Source organism: Scyliorhinus torazame, chromosome 9, assembly GCF_047496885.1.
Source record: "Scyliorhinus torazame isolate Kashiwa2021f chromosome 9, sScyTor2.1, whole genome shotgun sequence".
Taxonomy (NCBI): domain Eukaryota; kingdom Metazoa; phylum Chordata; class Chondrichthyes; order Carcharhiniformes; family Scyliorhinidae; genus Scyliorhinus; species Scyliorhinus torazame.
Window position 1 is genome coordinate 132,989,328 of NC_092715.1, and position 17,368 is coordinate 133,006,695.

The 17,368-nt window shown below is 49.4% G+C and overlaps 1 protein-coding gene across 3 annotated transcripts in view; it reads left to right on the top strand.

Annotated features, from left to right (window-relative positions):
- The window catches only part of srfbp1 (serum response factor binding protein 1), a 328,539-nt gene that overhangs the window by 54,729 nt on the left and 256,442 nt on the right, over window positions 1-17,368 (top strand). The window lies entirely within an intron of this gene.

The following is a 17,368-nucleotide window of genomic DNA, read 5'->3' on the forward strand; positions in this document are numbered from 1 at the left end:
GTAACACTTTTCATTCTGAATCCAAGTCATGAAGCCGAGCCCCACTGTATTATATAAGCAGATGAATCCAGGCTTTCATTTCAGTGCAGAACTTGAGGAATGCTGCATTGTTGTGCATTGTTTGGGTGACATTTGAATCTTGAGCCCTGCTCAATGGATGCAGAAAATCTTACTCAAAAAAATAGGCTTGTTTTCCAATGTTTGTCCCACGACCGATGCTTTATCAAACAAGATGAATTAATCATATTTTGCTGCTCGGAGGATTGTTCTGTACAGAAACTGGCTGCTATAATTGCCTACACAACAATGGCTGTACTTTAGAAACAATTCATTGACTTTGAAGCACTTTGATCCAATGGTTATGAAAGGTGCCAGAAAGTCTTAATGATATTCGAAAACCAAAAAGTCTTTTTAAACAATCCGTTGGGTTTGAACAACATACCTTGGTCTTTTTTTATTCTGATGGACATAGTCTTATTTACTGACCAAAAAGATTACCAAATTAAATATAGTCTAATGTATATTTTCACCTAAATATAGGTTCAGCATGCATACTTTATAAAATTACAAATTAAGTTGGGTTTGGAGAAGGCTGTGAGAACAATTACAGAACAAAACTGTATTTAAACTGTCCAAACGTTTATTTAAATTCTTTCACCCCACCTTATTTTTTGTTTTACAGAACATGCCCAATGTTATTCTGTTGTGACTCAACTGTTGTTTAGTATATTATTGCAGGATTGACAGTAATGCCTCTGTGTTTCAAAGCATCACTTAACTTGCTTTGCACAGACCTATTTCTGTGCCATTGAAATAGGCTTTTTCTGTTGAAGCAGTTGCTGTATTTCCAATACGTTAAGATCTAGAATAGAGGGGCAGGACGTTTTCCAAAATTATCTGGTGAACAAAACCTTGATATGAAATGGATGGCTGTCTCTGCATATGTTTTAACAGTGCATTAGGAAAGTTCACAGGAAGATGTTCGCAGCTGAACATTAGCAGAATGGTTTTCACTGACCATTTCACCTGGTATGAAATTTAACAAATGGCAGCATTTAAAATGGCTTGTGGGATTTGGAAGCCGCAACCCCACCCCAATTTCCGACCAATCCTTTCTTTCATCGGGGTGCTTAAATGAGGCAGGACATGACTTCCACATGTTGGAAACCCAAACTCAGCAGGGCGATTAAACTGAATGCTAAGTTCAAACTTGTTCCATTTTTGTCCTGGAACAAGACTCAAATTACTCATCTGGGAATTGTGAATATTTTAAAATAAGTTGTAAATGCTCTTGAAGGCAGATAAGATCTGTAGAATTGTCAAGTTATTTAAATGGCCAGCCCGTCTAATAAAAATAAAACCTGCCTGCCTGTGTCTGAGAGTTTTAAAACCTGTTCTTGAAGTTTCAATGGTTGTCTGACAGAACGCAAATCATTATTATAGTATTATTAATGATTGGCTACTTTTCCATTCGCAGTAGGGGTTTGCAAATTCAGTTCTATTGACAGCCAGAGGTAGTTAAAAGATTACCTGTCTTTGATGTGGGGTTATGACTACAAATGTTTTTTTTTACAAAGAATTTATGTGAAGGGATTTAAATGAATAGGCTTTCGTGAAATTGAGTGTTTTTTACTCTACGTTACCCTAGCCCCCCTCTCCTGCTGACTATTAATTCTCCGCAAAGAAGTCAACGAATGGCTGCCACCCCCGGGCGAAACCTGACAGCGATCCTCTCAAGGCGATCTTAATTTTTTCCAGCCCGAGAAAGCTCGCCATGTCCGAAAGCCATACTTCAGACTTCGGGGGTTTTGAGTTCCTCCATGCCAACAGTATTCGTCGTGGGGCTACCAGGGAAGCAAAGGCCACGACGTCGGCCTCTTTCTCCTCCTGGACTCTCGGGTCCTCCGAAACCCCCAAAATTGCCACCTCAGGACTCATTGCTACCCTAGTTTTCAATACCCGGGACATGACGTCCGCGAATCCCTGCCAGTACCCCCTTAGTCTAGGATACGCCCAGAACATGTGTACATGGTTCGCTGGTCCTCCGTCACATTTGGCCTCCAGCCCAAAGAATTTGCTCATCTGGGCCACCGTCATGTGGGCCCGATATACAACCTTGAACTGGATCAAACTGAGCCTGGCGCATGTTGCGGTCGTGTTTACTCTACTCCAAGCGTCTGCCCATATGCCATCCTCTATCTTCCCCCCCTCCCCCGAGCTGCTCCTCCCACTTAAGCTTCAGTTCTTCGGCCTGTGCCTCCTCTGCTCCCATTAGTTCTTTATAAATGTCGGAGACTCTCCCCTCTCCCACCTCTCCTCTGGAAACTACCCTGTCCTGGATCCCCCTTGGTGGGAGGCGTGGGAAGGATGGTACCAATCTGCATACGAAATCCAGCACCTGAAATCATTCCCTCTCGCCAGCCTGAACTTCTCCTCCAACACCCTCATGCTCGGGAAGCTCCCTTTCCGGAAACAATCGCCCATCCTCTCAATCCCTGCCCTCTGCCATAATGGGAACCCATCATCCATATTCCCCGGGGCAAATCGGTGGTTACCGCAGATTGGGGACCAAACCGATGCTCTCACCTCCCCTATATGCCTCCTCCACCGGCCCCAGATCCGTAGAGCCGCCACCACTAGGGCTGGTGGAGTATTGTGCCGGCTGGAGCGGCAGAGGTGCCGTAACCAAGGCTGCCAAACTGGTGCCCCTGCACGAAGCAGCCTCCATCCGCACCCACACCGACCCCGTACCCACCATCCATTTCCTTACCATGGCTATGTTAGCTGCCCAGTAGTAGTTTCTAAAGTTCGGCAACGCCAGCCCCCCATCCCCATGGTTCCTCTCGAGTATCGCCTTCCTCACCCGTGGGGACTTTCCCGCCCAAACAAATCCCAGGATAATTTTATCTAGCCTCTTCCAAAACCATTTCTTTACTAATACTAATTACCTTCATCTCCTCACTAAAATTTGTACTTCTCAGAACTTCCGGTACATTATTCATGTCTTCCTTTTTGAAAACCGAAGCAAAGTACGAATTTAGTTCCTCAATTATTTGTTTGTTTCCTGTTATGAATCCCCCCCCATTTCTAACTCGTAAGGGGCCTATATTAGGTTTTATTTTAAAAAATTCTCTTTGCATACCTCGAGAAACTACGTCAGTTTTTATGTTCCCCGCTCGTGTACTTTCAAATTGTATTTTCTCCTTAATCTATCCCTTGGTCTGCCTTTGCTGAATTATAAACTGTTCCCAATGCTCAGGTCTATTGATTTTTCTAGCTAATTTGCATGCCTCTTCTTTGAATCCAATACTATCTCAAATCTTTCTTGACCATGGTTTTGCCACAGTTCCCTTTCTACTCTTGTGCCAAATAGGAATAAACAACTTTTGGAGTTAACCTATTTGTTCCTTGAATGCCTGTCCGCTGTCCTTCCTTTCAGTAATGTTTCCCAGTCCGCCATAGCCACCTCATGCCTCTAACCGTCATAGTTACCTTTATTATGTTTCAGGACCTTAGTCTCAGAATCAATTACCTCATTATTCACTTTGATAAAGATTTCTACCACGCTTTGATAAAGATTTCTATCATATGGTCACTTTTCCCCATGGGTTCTCACAACTAAATTGCCAATTAATCCTTTTCTCATTACACAACACCCAGTCCAAGATGGCATGTTCCCTTGTTGGTTTCTCAAAGTTGTGGTCCAGAAAACCATCCCGTGTATACTCCAGTAATTCCTCCTCGATTGTATGTGACTGATTTGACTCACTCAATCTATATGCAGATTAAAATCACCCATAACCACAGATGTTCCTTTAGCACACGCATCTCTGATTTCCTGTCTAGTGCTAACATTACCACTGCAGTTTGGTGGTCTGTATACCACCCCACAAATGTTTTTTTGCCCCTTGATGTTTCTGAACGCGACCCAGACAGGTTCCACGTCATCCGTACTAATATCTTTCCTCAATATTGTATCAATATCTTCTTTAATCAACAATGCAACTCCACCAGCTTTTCCTTTCCGTCTGTCCTTCCTAAAAGCTGAATAGCCCTCAATGTTTAGTTCCCATCCTTGTCGCTTGGAGCCATGTCTCTGTAATCCCAACTATATCATATCCTTTACATCTATCTGCGCAACTAATTCATCCATTTTATTTTGCATGCTCTGCGCGTTCAAGTACAAAATCTTAACGTACCTTCTCCCATTCCTACTATTTTCTACAGTGTTACTGTCTGATACAAGCCCTTGTTTTCTCTGTCTATCACTTCTTATTCTCATGTCTGCCTTTTTCTCTTGTTCGTGATTCCCCCTGTGCTGAATCCTTACATAGGTTCCCATCCTCCTGCCATATTAGTTTGAATGCTCCCCAACCGCTCCAGCAAGCACCTCCCACCCTCCCGTCTAAGGTCGTCAATCCCGGTCCTGCCCAAGTCCCAGGTGTAACCCTCTAGGTGTACAGGTCCCACCTCCCCCAGAGCTGGTCCCAATGCCCCAGGAATCTGAAATGCTCCCCTCACACCATCTCTCCAGATACATACTATTTCTACTCTGACTGGCCCGTGGCACTGATCGTAATCCTGAAATCACTACCTTTGAGGTCTGACTTCTGAACTTTCTTCCTAACCAGTGACCGGCTTGCGGGGAAACAGCTGCCGGGGAAACACCCGTCTGTTCCTGCTTGCTACCATGCTTCGAATCCTCCGTTCAATTGCATCCCATAAGTCCTTTTGGTTGACAGACGTCTGATAAGGACTAGTACAGTTGGTAGTGCTGTTCCTTATACACTTCCTGAACTTGCCGTGCAGTGAAGATGGTGTCTCGGGGTGGGCAAAATCCACGTTGGAATTCCTTGACCACTTGGAGGAGGTGGTTGAGGAGGATCGTTTTTTTTCCCCCGATAGCCGTTAGAATCATAGAATTTACAGTGCAGAAGGAGGCCATTTGGTCCATCGGGTCTGCACCGGCCCTTGGGAAGAGCACTCTACTTAAGTCCACGCCTCCCACCCTATCCCAGTAACCCCGCCTAACCTTTTTTTGGACACTTAAGGGCAATTTAGCATGGCCAATCCACCGAACCTGCACATCTGGACTGAGAGAGGCACCCGGAGGAAACCCACACAGACATGGGGAGAATGTGCAGACTCCGCATAGACAGTGACCCAAGCCGGGAATCGAACCAGGGACCCTAGAGCTGAGAAGCAACTGCGCTAACCACTGTGCTACAGTGCAGCCGTACTCAGTCACAAGAGGTTCAGCATGCAGATGACACTTGTGAATCCAGGCCATTATTAATTCCTTCATAGAATCCCTATGGTGCAGAAGGAGGCCATTCAACCCATTGAGTCTGCACCAAACGTCTGAAAGAACTCTCTACCTAGAACAACTCCTCCACCCTAGCCCTGTAACCCACCTTATGTCCACAACGAAGGGGCAATTTAACATGACCAATTCACCTAACTGGACTGTGGGAGGAAACCCAAGCAGACAGGGGTGAATGTACAAACAGCACACAGACAGTCACCCATAGCTAGAATCGAACCCAGGTCCCTGATGCCGTGAGGTACTTGTCCTAACCACTTTGCCAACCGTGCCACCTCAGGCTTGTTCCCTTTCGAGGCATATGTAAAAATTGGCCTTTTGCTAAACATCAAGTAAACTAAGGTGCTCTCTTGATGAGTTGCCTCAGCAACCCCCCCCCCCCCCCCCCCCCACACCAATAGCGATCAACAGCACAATCCTGGAAAATGGAGACTATTTTCCCTGTCTTGCAGGCCTCCTCTCCATGGAGGGAAACATTGAACAAGAGAATAGTCACAGCACAGAAGGAGGCCATTCGGCCCATCTTGTCCATGCCATCTTGAGGACACCCAAGGGCCCTTTATAATCCCACCTTCCTGCACCCGGCTCATAGCCCTGTAAGCTAAAGTGCAAATTCAGGTACTTTTTTGAAAGAGTTTAGGGTTTCTGCCTCCACCACCAACTAGCACAGTGAATTCCAGACTCCCACTCCCCTCTGCGTAAAAAAAAAAAGTTCTTCCTCATGTCCCCTCTACACCTTCTGCCATTTATCTTAAATCTGTGTCACCTGGTTCTATAGAATTCTCTGCCAAGGGTAACGATTTTATCCTGTTCGCTATCTGGAGGAGGCGTGGGCTTGAGTGGGGTGCTCTTTCCAAGGGCCGGTGCAGACCCGATGGGCCGAATGGCCTCCTTCTGCACTGTAAATTCTATGATTCTATTTTATTTTAAGACCGTGCAGAGAGAATGATTCCCTCCAGAAGTGATCAAATAAAATAAAAAATAGGGCTTTGGTATTCCTAAAACAAAACTTTATGAATACAATATTAAACTTTTAAACTTCACACCCGAAAAGAACAGGTTACAATTATCCCTTAACATTACTACTCAATTCCCCATTAAACAACAAGAAAAGAAACATTCAGCTCTCACTCCAGCTTAAAAAATCAGTCGGGCATACAGTAATACTTGCTTTGCAGAACAGATTGGGCCCCGGTTAGAACCCCTGCAGGTTCTGGCTGAATATCTTCAAATAGCTGCTTCAACTTGGTTGTTTCAGCCTTTTCCTGGTCTTCAGACAAGGCTGCTCTGCTTTAAAATATTATTACTCTTTCTAACTATCTGACAGGAAACGAATTGTGGACTCAGTGTCAGGCTGATCAGAATTCAGCTCCTCTTTCTCTCTCAAAGCTTCTCAACTCACTGCTTCTCTTCATTTCTGGGCTCCATACCTCTGCCCAAGCTTAAAAACAAATTATCTCTGCAGGATGAAAAAGCACATTAACTCCCCAGGGACCACCCCAGTCAATCCACATTCTTCTTGTCAATTTCACCTGCTGTTTCCTGGATGATAAACAAGAGGGCCGAAGGGTCTGTCCTGTGCTGTACTGTTTTAAAAAAATAAATTAAAAAAAAAAAATCACTTTTAAAACCATGCCCATTGTAGTCAAATACACTATGCCCCCAGGCTCGAAGCCAATATTTTTTTTTTTAAATCTTTTTATTGGTATTTTCAAAAATTATATACATTGTCATTCGTTTTCATTTACAGTACAATACAGAAAGGTTTGTCCTTTCTTCCCTTGAATTTTTCTATATGCAGTCTGTCGCCATCCGACTCGGCGTGCAGCCCTCTCCACAAACCCTCCACCCCAGCTCGCTCCTCCCTGCCCACTCTGACCCAACCCCCCCTTGTGCCTTCCCTGGTAGGTCTGGGGGGGGGGGTTCCCCCCCACCCCCTCTTCTCCCCCCCCCCCCCCCTCTTCTCCCCTTCCCCCTTTCCTTCCTCCCTCCGTCGGCTTCAGCCGTGTCTCTCCTGTGGCTGGGGGGAGGGGGGGGGGGTTGCCCCCTCTCTCCCAAGTTGCCACTTATGTGCTTCTCCAGCCCGTCCTCCTCTTTCCACTCCCCCCGCCCCGGTTTGCGCGTCCCTGCGGTTGCTCCTTGTCTTTCTTTCTTTTTCCCCTCATTTCTTTTTTAACTTCCCAGTTTTCCTGTCTTCTTATCGTTGCTGGCCTCGTACAGGTTCTGGAACAGGCCAACAAGCTGCCCCCACGCAGTAAGGAAGTCTTGCTCCGACCCTCGGATGGCATTTTTATTCTTCTCCAGATGGCGATATTCCGAAATGTCTGCTAGCCAGCCTGCAGCTGTGGGTGGTGCTGCTGATCACCGGCCGAGCAGGATTCTCCAGCGTGTGATTAGGGAAGTGAAAGCTAGAGAAGCCAATATTTCTAAATTCCTCCAATCGTCACACTATGCTCGTTCCCCACTGGACAAACAGATCACATGACCCTCCCGATGCACACCCCCCTTAGTTATCAGCTAGCTACTGCAAATAACACACAACCTCAAAGTTCTCTTCTGAGGCAGTCGCTCGGAATGAAGGATGACTTGCTACCACTCCGGTTCGATGGGTTCCGAATTGGCTGATAATTCAATGTGCGTTCAACAGACACTGCCATATGTGGGGCAGGTGGTGCTTGAAGGGTTGGGTAGATGGGTTGTTTGAAGGTTTGTGCGTTCCATCAGACACCTCGACTTCACCTATTACATTCTGGAAGTCTCTTGATTTGTTCAGTGTCTTCCCAATTGAGCCTTTTCTATTTTGAGTCAGTCAAAAGCCAGGGGGCGCGATTCTCCACTCCCACGCCGGTTGGGAGAATCGCCTGGTCTGCCAAAATTTCTGGGGACGCGGTCCGACGCCCTCCCGCGATTCTCCCAAGCGGTGGGAACGGCCCGGTCAAGTTTCGCAGGCCGGAGAATCGCCGGAGACTCCCAAAATGGCTATTCTCCGGCACCCCCGCAATTCTGAGGCCCGGATGGGCCGAGCGGCCAGGCCAAAACGGCAGGTTCCCCCCGGCGCCGTCCACACCTGGTCGCTGCAGTCGTGGGCGGTGCGTGAACGCTGGGGGGGTGGCCTGTGGGGGGGGCGAGGGGGGATCCTGCACCGGGCTTCACCTGCAATGTGGGGTGGCCCGCGATCGGTGCCCACCGATCGTCGGGCCGTCCTCTCTGAAGGAGGATCTCCTTCCTTCCGCGGCCCCGCAGGATCCGTCCCCCATCTTCTTGCGGGGCGGATTTGGACAGGACGGCTACCACGCATGCGCGGATGACGTCCGTTATGCGGCGCCGGCCGCATCATCTATGCAGCGCCGCTTTTACGCGGGCGACAAGGCCTGGCGCGTGTTGATGACGCGGCCCCGATACTGGCCCGTTGTCAGGGCCTGAATCGGTCGGGACCGGGGCCTTTCCGCGCCGTCGTGAACCTTGACGGCGTTCACGACGGCGCGGCCACTTCGGCGTGGGAGTGGAGAACCGCGCCCCAGGTCTCCCATGAGTTTTTTTAAAAAACATTTTTATTAAGGTTTTCATAAAATATCATTAACAAAATGAAAAAGGAACCCAACAGTGTTAAGTACAAGAAGCAGTCCAGAAAAGCAATCCTCCATACCCCCCTCCCCCCTGTACATAAATAATAAATTAACATTAACAACCCGACTTAACACAACAGGTATATACACCCCCTCAGACACTCCAGTGTAAATAACGAAAACAAAAAGTAAAGTAACCCCCCCCCCGCCCCCCCCCTCGAGTTGCTGCCGCCATTGACCAATGTCTACCGTTATGCCAGGAAGTCTAAGAACGGTTGCCACTGCCTAAAGAACCTTTGTACCGACCCACTCAAGGCGAATTTCACCCTCTCCAATTTAATGAACCCTGCCATATCGTTGATCCAGGATTCCACGCTTGGGGGCCTCGCATCCTTCCACTGAAGAAGAATTCGTCGCCGGGCTACCAGGGACGCAAAGGCCAGAATACCGGCCTCTTTCGCGTCCTGCACTCCCGGCTCCTCTGCCACCCCAAATATTGCGAGCCCCCAGCCCAGTTTGACCCTGGATCCTACCACCGTCGACACCGTCCTCGCTGCGCCCTTCCAAAATTCCTCCAGCGCTGGGCACGCCCAGAACATATGGGTGTGATTTACTGGGCTCCCTGAGCACCTAACACACATGTCCTCGCCCCCAAAAAAACAGCTTATCCTTGTCCCGGTCATGTGTGCCCTGTGCAGCACCTTAAACTGTATGAGGCTGAGCCTCGCGCACGATGAGGAAGCGTTCACCCTCCCTAGGGCATCTGCCCACGTCCCTTCCTCAATCTCCTCTCCCAACTCCTCCTCCCACTTACCTTTCACCTCCACCACCAAGACCTCCTCCTCCTCCTCCTGCATCATCTGGTAAGTTTCCGAGATCTTCCCCACTCCCACCCACCCCCCCGAGAGCACCCTGTCCTGTACTGTGTGTGGCTGCAGCCGCGGGAATTCCACCACCTGCCGCCTGGCAAACACCCTTACCTGTAAGTACCTGAAGGTGTTCCCCGGGGTGGAGCCCGTACTTCTCCTCCAGCTCACCCAAGCTCGCGAACTTCCCGTCCACAAACAGGTCCCCCAACCTTCGTATCCCTGATCTGTGCCACCCCGAAAACCCTCCATCTGTTCTCCCTGGGACGAACCGGTGGTTCCCCCGTATTAGGGTCCACACCGAGGCCCCAGCTTCCCCCCTCCGTGCCGCCTCCACTGCCCCCAGATTTTGAGGGCAGCCACCACCACCGGGCTCGTGGTACACCTCCTTGGAGGGACTGGCAGCGGCGCCGTTGCCAGCGCCCCCAGACTCGTACCCACACAAGACGCCGTCTCCAGCCTCTTCCATGCAGCCCCCTCCTCCTCCAGCACCCACTTGCGCACCATCGTCGCATTGGCGGCCCAGTAGTATTCACAGAGGTTGGGCAGCGCCAGCCCCCCCCCATCTCTACTCTGCTCCAGGAACACCCTTCTCACCCTCTGAGCCCCTCGCGCCCACACAAACCCCATTATACTCCTGTTGACCCGCCTAAAAAAGGCCTTCGGGATAAACACGGGGAGGCACTGGAACAGGAACAAAAACCTTGGGAGCACCGTCATTTTGATTGGCTGCACCCTACCCGCCAAGGACACTGGTAACGCGTCCCACCTCTTGAACTCCTCCTCCATTTGCTCCACCAGCCTTGTGAAATTAAGACCTATGCAGGGCCCCCCAGCTCCTGGCCACCTGGACCCCCAAATACCTGACGCTCCTCTCCACCCTTTTTAGTGGGAGCTCGCCAATCCCCCTCTCCTGGTCCCCTGGGTGAACCACGAACAGCTCGCTCTTCCCCATGTTGAGCTTGTACCCCGAGAAATCCCCAAATTCCCTAAGGATCCTCATTACCTTCGGCATTCCCCCCACCGGGTCCGCCACATATAGCAGCAGGTCGTCCGCATAAAGCGACACCCTATGCTCCTCCCCACCCCGCACCAACCCCCTCCAGTTCCTCAACTCCCTCAGTGCCATAGCCAGGGGTTCAATCGCCAGTGCGAAGAGCAGGGGGTGACAGGGGACACCCTGCCTCGTCCCTCTGTGCAACCGAAAGTACTCTGACCTCCTCCTGTTTGTGGCCACACTCGCCATCAGGACCTCCTACAACAGCCTAACCCACCTGACAAACCCCTCCCCAAACCCAAACCACTTCAGCACCTCCAACAGGTACCCCCACTCTACCCTAGCGAAGGCTTTCTCAGCGTCCATTGCCACCACTATCTCCGCCACCCCCTCCCTCGCCGGCATCATGATAACGCGTTCAAAAGCCTCCGCACATTCGCGTTCAACTACCTCCCCTTCACGAACCCCATGTGGTCTTCGTGGATGATCTGCGGCACACAATCTTCAATCCTCGTGGCTAAGACCTTCGCCAGCACCTTGGCATCAACGTTTAGCAACGGGCACTGATCTCAAGGAGATCAGTGCCCAGTACAGCGTCGGGGGCAAAGCCCCCCCCTCCCTTGCCTCATCGAAGGTCCTAACTAGCAACGGGCCCAACAGGTCCATATATTTTTTATAGAATTCGACGGGGAAACCGTCCGGCCCCGGTGCCTTCCCCACCTGCATGCTTCTATCCCTTTGGTCAGCTCCTCCAGCCCAATCGGGGCCCCCAATCCCGCCACCAGTCCCTCCTCCACCTTCAGAAACCTCAATTGGTCCAGGAGGTGGCCCATCCCTCCCTCCTCCAGTGGGGACTCGGACCGGTACAATTCCTCATAAAAGGCCCTGAAGACCCCATTGATGCCAACCCCACTCCGCACCACACTCCCTCCCCTGTCCTTAACTCCCCCGATCTCCCTAGCTGCATCCCGCTTCCAAAGCTGATGCGCCAGCATCCGGCTTGCCTTTTCCCCATACTCTTAAATCGCCCCCTGGGCCTTCCTACACTGCACCTCCGCCATCCTGGTGGTCACCAGGTCGAATTCGGCCTGGAGACTGCGTCTCTTCCTCAACAATCCTTCCTCGGGCACCTCCGCATACCTCCTGTCTATCCTCACCATCTCCCCCACCAGCCTCTCCCTCTCCCCCGCTCCCTCCTCTCTTGTGGGCCCTAATGGTTCTCAGCTCTCCCCTAACCACCGCCTTCAGCGCTTCAGCGCCTCCCAGATCATCCCCACTCGGACCTCCCTGTTATCGTTGGCCTCAAGGTACCTCTCTATACTTCACCAGGAATCAGGAACCTCACCAGCACTGCCCGCGGAGGCTCGTTAGCCTTGGGCCTCCTCGCCAGCACTCTATGGGCCCCTTCCAGCTCCAGGGGCCCCTGGAAGGAGCCCGCTCCCATCAGCGAGTTCAACATGGTGACCACATAGGCCCCCACGTCTGGCCCCTCCAGCCCCTCCGGGAGGCCCAGAATCCGCAGATTCTTCCTCCTCGACCGATTCTCCATCTCCTCGAACCGCTCCTACCATTTCTTGTGGAGCGCCTCGTGCGCCTCCACCTTTCCGCCAGGCCTAAGATCTCGTCCTCGTTGTCGGAGATCTTTTGTCGGGCCTCGCGGATCGCCACCCCCTGGGCCGTCTGTGTCTCCAGCAGCTTATGGATAGAAGCCTTCATCGGCTCAAGCGGGTCCGCTTTAATCTCTCTGAAGCAGCGCTGGATAACCTTCTGTTGCTCCTGCTCCCACTGCATCCACGCTGCCTGGACTCCGCCCGCCACCATTTTGTTCTTCTTCCCTCGCACCCTCTTCCGGTCCACCACCACCTTTTTAGTCGCCCCGCTCCTGGTAAAAGCCATATGCTGTCGGAGAACTGTTGTAACCTCCTTGCCACACCGGGAAACATCGAAAAAGTGCCGTTGGGGGCCCTGAAAAGAGCCCAAAAGTCCGTTTTTTGCGGGAGCCGCCGAATGTGCGACTTTGCTCCGCATAGCCGCAACTGGAAGTCGTCTCCCATGAGTTGATGGGTATGTTTGATCTCTTCAGAGATGCTTTGAGGACATCCCTACAGCATTTCTCCTGTCCTCCGGGCAATCTTCTGCCTCAAACAGCTCCAAGTAGAGCAGTTGCTTTGGGAGTCTGGTATCAGGCATATGAATAACATGCCCTGCCCAGCGGAGCAGATTTTCAGTGATTAGCACCTCAGTGCTGGGCATGTTGTGAGAAATATGAGAATGACTAGAGTGAGGGTAGGTCCGATCAAGGACAGTAGCGGAAGATTGTGTATTGAGTCTGAAGAGATAGGAGAGGTCTTGAATGAGTACTTTTCTCCTGTATTTACAAATGAGAGGGGTGATATTGTTGGAGAGGACAGTGTGAAACAGACTGGTAAGCTCGAGGAAATACTTGTTAGGAAGGAAGATGTGTTGGGCATTTTGAAAAACTTGAGGATAGACAAGTCCCCCGAGCCTGACGGGATATATCCAAGGATTCTATGGGAAGCAAGAGATGAAATTGCAGAGCCGTTGGCAATGATCTTTTCATCCTCACTGTCAACAGGGGTGGTACCAGGGGATTGGAGAGTGGCGAAAGTGGTGCCCCTGTTCAAAAAAGGGACTAGGGATAACCCTGGGAATTACAGGCCAGTTAGTCTTACTTTGGTGGTAGGCAAAGTAATGGAAAGGGTACTGAAGGATAGGATTTCTGAGCATCTGGAAAGACACTGCTTGATTAGGGATAGTCAGCACGGATTTGTGAGGGGTAGGTCTTGCCTTACAAATCTTATTGAATTCTTTGAGGAGGTGACCAAGCATGTGGATGAAGGTAAAGCAGTGGATGAGGTGTACATGGATTTTAGTAAGGCATTTGATAAGGTTCCCCATGGTGGGCTTCTGCAGAAAGTAAGGAGGCATGGAATAGTGGGAAATTTGGCCAGTTGGATAACGAACTGGCTAACCGATAGAAGTCAGAGAGTGGTGGTGGATGGCAAATATTCAGCCTGGATCCCAGTTACCAGTGGCGTACCGCAGGGATCAGTTCTGGGTCCTCTGCTGTTTGTGATTTTCATTAATGACTTGGATGAGGGAGTTGAAGGGTGGGTCAGTAAATTTGCAAACGATACGAAGATTGGTGGAGTTGTGGATAGTAAGGAGGGCTGTTGTCGGCTGCAAAGAGACATAGATAGGATGCAGAGCTGGGCTGAGAAGTGGCAGATGGAGTTTAACCCTGAAAAGTGTGAGGTTGTCCATTTTGGAAGGACAAATACGAATGCAGAATACACGGTTAACGGTAGAGTTCTTGGCAATGTGGAGGAGCAGAGAGATCTTGGGGTCTATGTTCATACATCTTTGAAAGTTGCCACTCAAGTGGATAGAGCTGTGAAGAAGGCCTATGGTGTGCTCGCGTTCATTAACAGAGGGATTGAATTTAAGAGCCGTGAGGTGATGATGCAGCTGTACAAAACTTTGGTAAGGCCACATTTGGAGTACTGTGTACAGTTCTGGTCACCTCATTTTAGGAAGGATGTGGAAGCTTTGGAAAAGGTGCAAAGAAGATGTACCAGGACGTTACCTGGAATGGAGAGTAGGTCTTACGAGGAAAGGTTGAGGGTGCTAGGCCTTTCTCATTAGAACGGAGAAGGATGAGGGGCGACTTGATAGAGGTTTATAAGATGATCAGGGGAATAGATAGAGTAGACAGTCAGAGACTTTTTCCCCGGGTGGAACAAACCATTACAAGGGGACATAAATTTAAGGTGAAAGGTGGAAGATATAGGAGGGATATCAGAGGTAGGTTCTTTACCCAGAGAGTAGTGGGGGCATGGAATGCACTGCCTGTGGAAGTAGTTGAGTCGGAAACATTAGGGACCTTCAAGCAGCTATTGGATAGGTACATGGATTACGGTAAAATGATATAGTGTAGATTTATTTGTTCTTAAGGGCAGCATGGTAGCATTGTGGATAGCACAATTGCTTCACAGCTCCAGGGTCCCAGGTTCGATTCCGGCTTGGGTCACTGTCTGTGCGGAGTCTGCACATCCTCCCCGTGTCTGCGTGGGTTTCCTCCGGGTGCTCCGCTTTCCTTCCACAGTCTAAAGATGTGCAGGGTAGGTGGATTGGCCATGATAAATTGCCCTTAGTGTCCAAAATTGCCCTTGGTGTTGGGTGGAGGTGTTGAGTTTGGGTAGGGTGCTCTTTCCCAGAGCCGGTGCAGACTCAGGGGGCCGAATGGCCTCCTTCTGCACTGTAAATTCTATGATTAATCTATGACAAAGGTTCGGCACAACATCGTGGGCCGAAGGGCCTGTTCTGTGCTGTATTTTCTATGTTCTATGTTGGCTTTGGAGAAAATGTGGTTGTTGGGCCGCCTTTCCTGCCACCAGATTTGGAAGATTTTGTGAAGGCACCACTGATGATACTTCTCCAGTGTCTTGAGGTGCCTTCTGAGGCTTCGCCAGGAGCTTAAGGATCACTGCTGCCTGGTGATCAATGATCTTAGTCTCAGATTTAAGATCTTGCTCCTCGTGTACTCTTTTGCATGTTCGGCCAAAGATTGGGCTGGCACATTGGTGGCAATGATGAATTTTGTCAACTATGTTGTAAAGCATATGGAATGGATTCCTTCATTGACAGAGGTATAGAATGTAAAAGTAAGGATACAATGTTGGAATTGTATTTTTCAAAGATGTTTTTCAAAGATTTTTGCCCCGGACCCATTTTTACCAACCGACTATCCTTCGACCCACGCCGGCCGACCTTTACGACCCACCATTTCCACTTACCTTTAATGTGACAGATGAGTCTGCTTGGTACTCATGATGTCATTTGATTTGTTATTCAGTGTTACATTTCTGATATTGACTTCCGCTAATGATTTAAGATCTCACTGCATCAGTTGAAAAAAATAAAGAGGTTTGTCCTTGAACTTGCCATGTTTAGTCTTCAAATATCTTTGAAGTTTTGAGGATTTGCCAGTGCTTCCCTGCACATAACATACATGAACTTTGAATCCGGATTTGCAGTGGAACAATTAATAACCCGTACCTCAAGTAATCATCTTTATGCTGCTTTTTCCTGTTTTCAGCTTCTCCATGGGTTGTTCACCAGAGGCCCAGAAGTTCTCACCAGCAGTGCTGGTAGCTGCAAAATGGAGGAATCTCTCGCACCCAGAACATGTGAGGTCAGCGCATGGGGCACGTGATCTGCTCTCTACCGCTGCTCCTGGTGCGAGGAACCGGTTGTTTTCTAAAACAAAACTGGCCCTGGACAGTGCGCTGATGTCAGGAGAACAGCGTGTACCCCGCCGGGCTCTGGGCCAGCACACTGCTGGATCCGGCACGCGTGTGGGATGGCCGGCAATCTCAATGATCCGTCGCTGCCGGCATTTTTAAAGGCCAATCGCAGCAGTCAGGCATTCCTCCCGCGATTGGGAATGCCACAACCCTCCCAAAACCAGCCCGCAACCCGGGTCATGACCCTGAGTTTGAAAACCCCTGGAATAAAGCACTGGTGAGACCACAACTGGAATAGTTTGTGCAATTCTGGTCACCACATTATAAGAAGGACGTAATTGCTCTGGAGGGAATGCAGAGAATGTTGTGAGGGCTTGAAAAGTGTAGATACAGAAGAGATTGGATAGGTTGGGTTATTTTCTAAAGAAGGAACAACGAAGGCTGAGGGTGACCTTAACCCAGTAACCCCAATTAACCTTTTTGGACACTAAGGGCAATTTAGCATGGCCAATCCACCTAACCCGCACATCTTTGGACTGTGGGAGGAAACCGGATCACCCGGTGTGGAAGGGAAATTAATGAGTTACCAACTTAGAAGCATGCTGGGAAATGCTTGACTATAGTTCAACACTGCTTTTGAACGAAAATAAATAGGTCAGGTACATAAACAAAATACTGCTTAATATTCTGGTCTCGGCCTTATTATGATAACACATTGTCCTCCGAAAGATAACAAAATGTGTACTCTAGTTGTTTTTAGCCAAGGGCAGGAACATACGTCCTATGTATTTCAGCTTACGTACTTTCCAAGGTCTATTCAATATAAACATGGCTGTTTAGTTCAAGCTGTTCTTTCAGACTATAAAAATATGCTTCCTTCAATTGAATCTCAGAGTGCACTGCACTGGCTTTGCAGCAGGAACACTCTCTCCGCAAATATGTTTGTGTAAATAAATTTCCTTAAATCGAACCTTGAGGAATTTGTCTTTATTATAATTTCCATGACACCCAGGGAAAGCCCACACCATACACTGGGAGAACGTGCAGACTCCGCACAGTGACCCAAGCTGAGCATCTAACCTGGGACCCTGGAGCTGTGAAACAACTGTGCTAACCACTCTGCTACTGTGCTGCCGTACTGCTGAAATGTTAGGGTTTTGGTCCAGTATTCTAGCCACTGTTGAGGTCTGGTCGGGATCTCTGTGCAGAGTGTGGGCTCTTGCAGCCAGCTGTGATCCTAGTGCTGAGAATGAAGACATAGATTATGGTGCTCTGTAAATTGTTTATTTTGTAATAAACCTTTCGTTAGCTAACTGGTGGTCACCAATTTACGACATTATTCAACTTCC